The sequence below is a fragment of the Physeter macrocephalus genome, chromosome 8, assembly GCF_002837175.3.
Source record: "Physeter macrocephalus isolate SW-GA chromosome 8, ASM283717v5, whole genome shotgun sequence".
Classification (NCBI taxonomy): Eukaryota; Metazoa; Chordata; class Mammalia; order Artiodactyla; family Physeteridae; genus Physeter; species Physeter macrocephalus.
The window spans coordinates 42,620,699-42,630,640 of NC_041221.1; the positions used below are offsets into that span (position 1 = coordinate 42,620,699).

At 37.7% G+C, this 9,942-nt stretch overlaps 1 protein-coding gene and 1 non-coding gene across 2 annotated transcripts in view; one reads left to right on the forward strand and one right to left on the reverse strand.

Annotated features, from left to right (window-relative positions):
- The window catches only part of PDZD2 (PDZ domain containing 2), a 404,981-nt gene that overhangs the window by 331,683 nt on the left and 63,356 nt on the right, over nt 1-9,942 (forward strand). The gene's annotated exons all lie outside the window — the stretch shown is intronic.
- Nucleotides 6,276-6,416, reverse strand: LOC112066153 (small nucleolar RNA SNORA67). The gene has a single exon (XR_002892447.1). It is a non-coding gene; the product is annotated as a small nucleolar RNA SNORA67 (small nucleolar RNA).

The window sequence follows — 9,942 nt, forward strand, 5'->3', positions numbered from 1 at the left end:
CCATTCTCTACATCTGCGTCTTTATTCCTGGCCTGCCCCTAGGTTCTTCAGAACCTTTTTTTTTTTAGATTCCATATATATGTCTTAGCGTACAGTATTTGTTTTTCTCTTTCTGACTTACTTCACTCTGTATGACAGACTCCAGGTCCATCCACCTCACTACAAATAATTCAATTTCGTTTCTTTTTATGGCTGAGTAATATTCCACTGTATGTATGTACCACAACTTCTTTATCCATTCATCTTTCAGTGGACACTTAGGATGGTTCCATGTCCTGGCTATTGTAAATAGAGCTGCAATGAACACTGTGGTACATGACTCTTCTTGAATTATGGTTTTCTCAGGGTATATGCCCAGTAGTGGGATTGCTGGGTCGTATGACTGAAAGAAAATATCAGTCTTTATTCTAAAAATAGTCAATGTAGCTAACATAGACTTTATTATTTGTTAAAATTAAATAAAAAGGAGCATTACATAATGACAAAGGGATCAATTATCTAAGAAAATGTAATATATATATATATGCAGCTAACAATGGAGAGTCAAAATACATGAAGCAAAACTAATAAAATTTAATGGAGAAATAAACAAATCCACTATTATAAGTGGAGACTTCAACACCCATCTGTCAGTAATTATCTAGAAAGCAGAAAATCAGTAAGGATATATTTGACATGAAGAGCATTCAACTTGATCTAATTGACATTTGTGGAATACTTCACCCAACAAAAGAATGCACATTCTTCTCAAGCTTATATGGAATAGTTAGCAAAAGATATCACATTTTTGGGTCAAAACACACTTTAATAAATTTAAAATAATAGAAATACTATATATGTTCTCAGACTATAAGGTAATTAAACTGAAATCAAAACCAGGAAGAAAGATAGAAAATTTCTAAATATTTGCAGAAAGAACACTCCTAAATAGCATATGAACCAAAGAAAAGGTCTCAAGAGAAATTTACAAATATTTTGAGGTAAATAAATTTAGAAATATAGTTTATCAAAATTAGATGCAGTGAAAGCAATGTTTAGAGGGAAGTTTATAAAGCATACATTAGAATAGAAGGGAAATATTAACTAAGTGTCCTAAGCTTCCATCTTAGGAAACTAGAGAAAGAAAATTTAAGCAAAAAGGAAGCTGAAGAAAAGAAGTAATTTCAGCAGAAATCAATAAAGTTAAGATTGAGAAAACAATGTTGAATATTAATGAAACCAAAAACTGGTCTTTCAAAAATATTATTAAAACTAAATAACCAAGGCTAACCAAGAAATGGAGAGAAGACACATATTACCATATTTCCTCTTTCTGAAATGAAAGAGAGACATCACTACTGATCCCATGAATATTAGAAGGGAAGGATAATAAAGAAATGCTATGAAAACTATATGCCCACAAATTTGAGCACTTTGATGAAATAAACCAGTAACTTGAAAGACACAACCTACGAAGACTCACGCAGGAGTAGTAGATAATCTGAACGGCTCTATCTACTGGAACATTGTATTAACAATTAACAAAATTCTAAAAACATAATGCAGCCCAATGATTTTACTGGTCATTTTCCCAAATATTTAAGAAATGATGCTAATTATCTACAATCTCTTCCAAAAAATAGAAGCAGAGAGAACATTTCCTAAATAATTCAAAAACACCAGAATAATCTTAATACTAAAACAGAAAAAATACGAGAGGAAAGCTATAGACTTATATATCTTATTACCATCAATGAAATACTCCCCCAAATAATAGCAAATTGAATCCAACATTACAGGAAAGCTGCAGACCTATATATATCTTATTACCATCAATGAAATATCCCCCCAAAATAATAGCAAATTGAATCCAACAATGTATAAAAGAGTTATACATCACAACCAAGGACAATTAATATCAGATCCTCAGGTATGCAAGGTTGGTTTAACATTTGAAATATCAATGTATGCCACATCAACAGGATAAATAAAAATATATCATATCAAATGATGCAGAAAATCATTTGAAAAATATCCAACATCTATTCATGGTAAAAACTCTCAAACTCGGAATACAGGGAAATTTCTTCAACTTTATAAAGGACATTTACAAAATCCTACAACTATCTTCATACTGAATGGTTAGTGTATGATCTGAAATTTATCAGACACCTGTATTTGTCTAAAGGTCCTTCCTATGAATCTTCTTGAAGGTGAAGCACTTTTGCAAAAGCAACAGAGCACAACAATAACTGTCTATAAATGACAGAAAACTTAAACAGTCATGGTTAAACACCTGATCACAATGTAATTGATAAAGAAACTTGGTTACAATAACCAGAATTATGACCGATTATAATCGTAAGGCTTAAAAACCTTCATCTCCGGCAAAAACCAAGAAGCAAATAATTGTGACTGTTTGTCATATCAGCATTTCCTGATTGGAACTTATGCTTTAGTCTTCCTCTCCTAAGAAGACAAAGGTGGGTAAACTTAGACCCACCCAGCAATTAATGTTCCAATATTTTATCCTATTTGAAATGACCCAGATAGTCAATGAATTCTCTTCATTTAACTTAGTTCAGTTTCAAGTTACCAAAATCTGGAGAGACTATTTTAGACAGACATTCCCAAAACATAATTATTCCTATAGAGTTTACCTAAAAGGTCTTATCTCATTTACATTTACTTAGTTTCATCATGTCAAGTTAGTTTCCCTGCGACAAATTTGCAACAGATATAATAATGTCTAATTTGATTTCTAGTAAACCTAGGTACAACAAAAGTATTATACTTAAAATTGATGACTCTAAACACATGTCTATATTAATCAAACCAAGGAGCTTAAGTAGCTACAATATCAGATATTGTTTCAGTACTAAATATTTCCCAAATCACATTAACCTGAAATTCATTCTTTTATATTTCTGAGAATTCATATAAGCACATAATTTCTTTTAAGCCAATTAAACAGAGCTCATCCACAAACAATCCTGACAATACCATTTGGAGGCAGAGACACCTCATATTTATTATAAATTACACATAGACATGCATACATCTATATAGACACAGAGATCTCACAGTTCTCCTACTAAAGTTTAAGGCATTGTTTTCCTCTTCACTCTCAGGGATTAAAGTTCCTGAGAGCCCAGGTAGATCATTTACATCTTAAAGGCACAAGAAGAGAAATAACAATTCCTTCTAGAAAGCTAACTTCCTCTAAGGGCATATGCAAAACCAGTTTTATAATGTCAAAAGATTCCAATTTTGGCCATTTTCAGGAAATATTTTTCTCAGTTTCTAAGTAGCAAATTCAGTTTAAACAAATAACAGTAATAGACAATAATACATATCCTCCACCCACAGTCACATGCCTCATTTTCAGAGGAACAGGAATCAGCATTCAAGTTAACCTCGCCTCAGCTGTTAGCTCAGCCTCTGTGGCCTTAATACAAAAAGCAACAACCAGTCCACAGCTGCGGCTACTGCCTTATTGTGTAACTTCTTTTCCCTCATTGTAACAGTGGCCAATATTTCTGCAGCAACAGCCTTAGGGGTGTCTATGAGTTCCCCGTACTCTCTTGGAGGCCTCCATTCATCAAGAACAGCCACCACAGGGCCCCAGATATGAGTGGACGGCCGCCCGGGGATTTCTCCCGCAACTTTCAGGATTACTCCCACAACTTTTGGGCTCCACTTTAGTGGACCGCCACCCCAGGATTACACCCATAACTTTCACATGTTAGTGGACGTCTCCCACAACTTTCCATTCCCATCCTTATTTCCCGACATCTTGGAGCTCACGGGAGTTTCCTCTGTCTCCTGGCTGCTCTGACAGTTGTTTGGCTGCACCCCGCAGGCCTGCAAGCCCCGTACGTGCCCAGCTTCAAGACCGAAGAAAGCCCTGAGTCAGCAACAGAGACATCAATGGTTTAACGGACAGAGGGCGCTTACCTGTCTGAAGTGAGGTTCTGGAGCAACACCCCACTCTGTGCAGCAGACGATGAGCAAGATATGGCGGCAGGCTTCACAGCCGGGGAGGAGTGGGAGGTTAGCAGTTATAGGGGGAATTGAAGTCAGGTTGGCTCATCAGTTACCAGGGAAACTGGCAGAGGCGAAGGCCTCTCACTGCCCCTTTGATATTCTATCCAGGTGAAGATGTTCAGATCTAAAGGTTAGAACAATCATTAGTTGGGGCTGGGGCACAATATGTAGGAAGGTCAGTCATGCGTGTGTGAATCCTTTCACAAAATATATGTGTGTTAACTCACAACAATGTATACTTTAAATATCTAATTTTATATGTCAATTATACCTCAATAAAAGCTGTTTTTTTTTTTTTTTTTTAGTTTATGAACTCTCAGAGGAGAAATCCTTTCCCCACTTTACTAGGCAAATTCAATCAAGGCTGTAAGACACTGAAAGAAAATTGGCCACATCAGATATACAGGCAACTGAGGTGCTTGCAAAATCTTCTCTGTGCTGCCGCATGCTGTGGGCACCAAAAAGGTCACAGTTTTCCAAGAATGAAAAAATCACTTATCACAGACAGAACCATAGGAATTGAAAGAAACTTTGTCAATAGGAATGAGAATAACTAAGCAACAGTTTTTGGAGGCGATCAATAAAATGATGGAAGTCACTGCAGCTGTAATCATGGTCGTGAAATTGAAGACAAGTAGCAATTCACCACTACCACCATATACATCTTGTCACTAGACAAACCCCACTGATCTCAACTTAATTAAGTTTATAGCATTCAGGCCAAATAGGCTTCAAAGTAAATTCAGTTATAAAAAAATAAAGAAAATTATGTATATTCTACCCTAATTTTTTAGACTGAGATACGTGCCCACTCTACAGTTAAAAGCTTATTTTTCAGGCTCTGCCCTGCCAATTAATTACAGTAAGTGAGTCTTTGGGAGAAAATTTTTAGTCCAAAAATCAGGATTAGTAACCTCTACTCTGATATCCAGGAAGCTGGGTCCTCTACAAGTAAACTGAGGTAATGTATAAGCAACCACCTTGTAAATAGGAAAGTACAATGACAATGCAACTTTAATGTTTTTTAAGTCTATAAATTGTACCTTTTCTTTCAATTATTTGCAATGTATTGGAGACTCTGTATAGTATGATGTAGAAATAAATTATATGATTTCTGCCCTTAAGCTTTCAATCTACATGGTGATTGACATATTCTCAATAACATTTAATTGACAAAACAAGTTATTATAAGACTAATTTCCAAGGAACTTTTCTTCTGAGGGATGGTAAGTGAATTTAACGGATAAAGTAGGATAGGAGTTGGCTAGGCGACATAAGAATTTGAATATATGGGGTTAGGGAGGAAGAGAGCTTTAGTAATTGGAACTGCACTAGCAAAGACATCAAAGTTGGAGACAAGCATGGTTTATTTCTAGGGCAGCAGGAAACCTGGTGGATCTAGGTGAAATAGGGAACATAAAATCACTTTAAGGAAAACTAATACATTATCCCACATGTAAAAAAAAAAAGAGTTTAAAGAATAAGAAACAGGCAGCCATAAAAAGGAATGGAGTACTAATATATGCTACAATGAGGATGAACCTCAAAAATATTATGTTAAGTGAAAGAAGACACAAAAGTCACATATTACATTATTCCATTCATATGAAATATCTAGAACAGATAAGTCCATAGAGACAGAAGCAGACTTGTGGTCAGGAGAAGGGGAAAATGGGGAGCAACTGTTCAATGAGTATGGGGTTTTATTTGGGGGTGATGAAAACCTTTTGGAACTAGATAGAAGTGGTGGTTGCATAACACTGTGAATGTACTAAACACTACTGAATTGTTCGTGTTAAATGGTTAATTTTATGTTATATGAATTTCCCCTGAAGAAAAAGAAAAAGAAAAAAATGACAAGATGTCCATCCCTTGACTCCCTTCCCTCCCCCCTCCTGCCCCCCAAGGATTGAGCCCTGGCTGGGACTACGTAGCAGAACAACCCCTCTCAGATGAGGTCCGCAACATCGAGGGGCATCCCCTCAATGGAGGTGTTGTAGAAGGTCTCAATGTCTTGAAGAGTCCTCTTGTCTTCTTCTGTCACCATGTTAATAGCCACACCCTTACGGCCAAAACGTCCACCTCGACCGATTCTGTGGATGTAGTTTTCCCTGTTGGTGGGGAGGTCATAGTTGGTGACTAAGGAAACCTGCTGCACATCGATGCCTCTGGCCTATGTCCAGAAAGAAGGCAGCTTCAGTGTGTGAATGAGAGGACACCGTAAGTCTATCCAGAAGAGACTTAAGCATACATGTAGGCAGCCAAAGGAAGGCAAAGAAACAAACATCCCCTTCTCCCCAGAAACCTGAGGCGTGCCAGATTTTATTCCAAGTTGCTACTTTCCTGAAGAGGGGCACTAGTAGGCCCCTTGGTGGTAGTTCTATTTGTAGTTTTTTAAGGAACCTCCATACTGCTCTCCATAGTGGCTTTGGGCCATTTCTTACACCACTGCTTCAGCCTTACCTTCATTCCCACTTCCAGAGCTCCTCTGTCTCCTGGGCCTTTGTGGGAGATCTGTGTGCAAGTTGAGTTGCTTTGGGGCTTTCTCCAACTCCCGTTTAGTATTCGGCTTTCCCAAGTAAGATCTATGACCTCACATTTGCTTACTGGTTTCCAGAATTTTGATGCTCTTGTCTTCTATTTTCTTTGTGGGATTGTGTCTTTTGGTTAAAAAAGAAATCTCTTCCCCATCATTTTAGGGTGGTTTCAAGAGGGAAATCTGCCATCTTTAATGAGAAGACTATATCATTTAATTCTTAATTCAAGCCCTATTTTTCAAACGACAACATTAGACCTCAGAGAGGTTAACAAACGTGCCTAAATTGCTACTAAATGGTGCAACCAGGATTTATGCCCATGATTCACAACCACAGTCCCCTACCACCTTGCTATAAAACCAGAAACTAGAGATTCTTCTTCACTGAGAGAGAATCTCATGGGTTATAGGTGTGGGAAACTCTACTAACAGAGAGGCTCTAAACCTGGAAATTGGCAAATTATATTAGATTCCATTAATATAATGGCATTGTTATATGACACATGAATTGGAAATTGCTGATGAATAATAGATTGTATCAACTGTTTCTCTGAACCAAAGGCCTTCCAGGAGAACTTTCTGCACATTTCATTTTAGAACAACTAAAATGACATCATTTCCAGAACAGTTTGATTTGTTCTGCATGTCTGAAAAAAAAAAAAAAGTACAGCAAAGGGTCTTTCTTACAGTGTGGACATTTTCAGACAATAGTCATAAAACTGAAGAGAGGTTCATTGTAATCAAACTGCACTTTGTATGTTGCTACTTCCTGAAATAATCTGGAACTAATGTATCTAAGCAACCTACTTCCTGTTCATTGAGTTATAAGCCACCTAAAACCATGACAGACTGGTTTTTTGTTACAAGAGGAAATGGTTCCATTTAAATTCAGAACCTTTTGCTAACGTGGTCAGGAGGTTCTGAAATAAGATTTCACTTCTGCCTCAAGCTCACCAGTGTGCCCTTTGCCACGCTTTGAGGTATCTCTGGGTCCATTCTGATTGATTTTAGCTTTTAGCTACAGGCTTTCGGTAGTTATGTAACATACACCATCTTGAGCGTAAGATTTCTTTGGTATAATCTTTTGGTATTTTATAGATCATAGAAACCAAATCATGTCATTCTTTGGTGCATTTCAGGATTTAAAAAAAGAAAATATTGTTTCTTAAGGCTGTGGTTCTTTCTTCTAAACCACCTCCCCAGATTCAAAAAATCAAAGAGTTTACAGCATTCATGTGTGCGTCATAAAGATTTCAGATTCAACATAGAGCATGTAAAGCTCTTGTAAAACTCTACACCACTCATTTTGTACGCTCTTCGCATATAATCTATCCTAGATCCCGGGTATGTGTTGTAAACAAAAGGGTGTTACTTTAGGGTATCAGTTTATTTCCTCATCTGTCAAATGGAGATAATATTATTTACCTTGAGACATATTTGCTGTGCAAATTAAATGAAAAAAAAACGAGGTGAACGAACTGTACAGTACAGTATTGATCGTCCAAAGTGTTAACTTAATTGAAAAGCATCTCAGGTTGGAGGTGGGAAATAGCCTGGTAATACCTGAAGCTGGAAATCCGGAGACTGAATGTGAAGTGGCAGCCTCGCCTGTAGGAGTTGGGAAGCCTCGGACAGCCCACTTTCCTTCTGTGAGTGCTTCTGTCATCTCCAAAATGTCTCTGACTGTACAAACCTGGGGCTGTGCTGGAAAACTGGAGCGCAGAGTAGAAGAAGGAAACCTCACAGGTCCAGGAATGGTGGGCTGGGGTTGCTTTCCTCCCTTGGCACATGAGCTTCTCAGTCAGCCTTTCTGATGTTCTGAGACTTGACCGCTGTGTAATAAGCCACGCATGTAATGGACATCCGAGGAGGTAATGACTAGCAAACTGAGGAATACCTTTCTCTGGGAGCCTGGGTCAGGCGGTGTAACCGGGAAGAACCAGGAATTTTACTCTGTCTCCAGCAATTGCTGTTTACAGTCTGGAGACAGATTCTTTCCATAAAGTTTTTAAGCCAAGCAAACGAGAGGCCCTGAGGCTTCTCTCTGGATTATTCCTATTTGCATGTCTCCTTCTGTGCCCCCGATCCCTGGCGTGTCTCCAAGAGGCTTCTTTTGTACTGTGTATGAATTAATGCCCCAATTTTGTGTTGGGAAAGATGTCCCTCTAGAGAATCTCTAAAATCACCCTCAAGATTCCATTCTTGCCTTTACTTCACAATTTAAACCTGGAGACCTGCCAATCCCGGACGTTGTAATAGGAATTCACCAAATTTATCTTTGTTTTATGTATCAAGATTAATTTGTTTTCCCAATGCCTCTCCCTTAATTTGCCTACATCTCCTCATTTCTCAGAATTTTTCTTTTCTTCTTTCTCATCCCAAAAGATACTTGAACTTGAGGGGGATGGAGGAAGCTTCCAGATCCTTTATATTACATATAAGATTTAGGTATAAACAATTACCTCTTAAAAAGGGGGCTTACCTGGGAGATTACTCTTACTGCTTACTTTATACGTTTTCATAAACTGAATTTGATATACAATGTATAATTTTTATTATCTGTTAAAGTTCAGGGTTTTGGTTTTTTTTTACATTATAATTACAAGACTTTCCAATGACTGCTAAGTGGTAAAGGATATCATCTATGTCTTTTTAAAGGACATATATGTACCTTAGTGTGAATCTTATCTATTTTTTTTAACATCTTTATTGGAGTATAATTGCTTTACAATGGTGTGTTAGTTTCTGCTTTACAACAAAGTGAATCAGTTATACATATACATATGTTCCCATATCTCTTCCCTCTTGCGTCTCCCTCCCACCCTCCCTATCCCACCCCTCTAAGTGGTCACATCTAGGTGGTCACAAAGCACCGAGCTGATCTCCCTGTGCTATGCGGCTGCTTCCCACTAGCTATCCACCCTACGTTTGGTAGTGTATATATGTCCATGCCACTCTCTCACTTTGTCACAGCTTACCCTTCCCCCTCCCCATATCCTCAAGTCCATGCTCTAGTAGGTCTGTGTTTTATTCCCGTCCTACCCCTAGTCTCTTCATGACATTTTTTTTTCTTAGATTCCATATATATTTGTTAGCGTACGGTGTTTGTTTTTCGCCATCTGACTTACTTCACTCTGTATGACAGACTCCAGGTCCATCCACCTCACTACAAATAACTCAGTTTCGTTTCTTTTTATGGCTGAGTAATATTCCATTGTATATATGTGCCACATCTTCTTTATCCATTCATCTGTTGATGGACACTTAGGTTGCTTCCATGTCCTGGCTATCGTAAATAGAGCTGCAATGAACATTTTGGTACATGACTCTTTTTGAATTATGGTTTTCTCAGGGCATATGCCCAGTAGTGGGATTGCTGG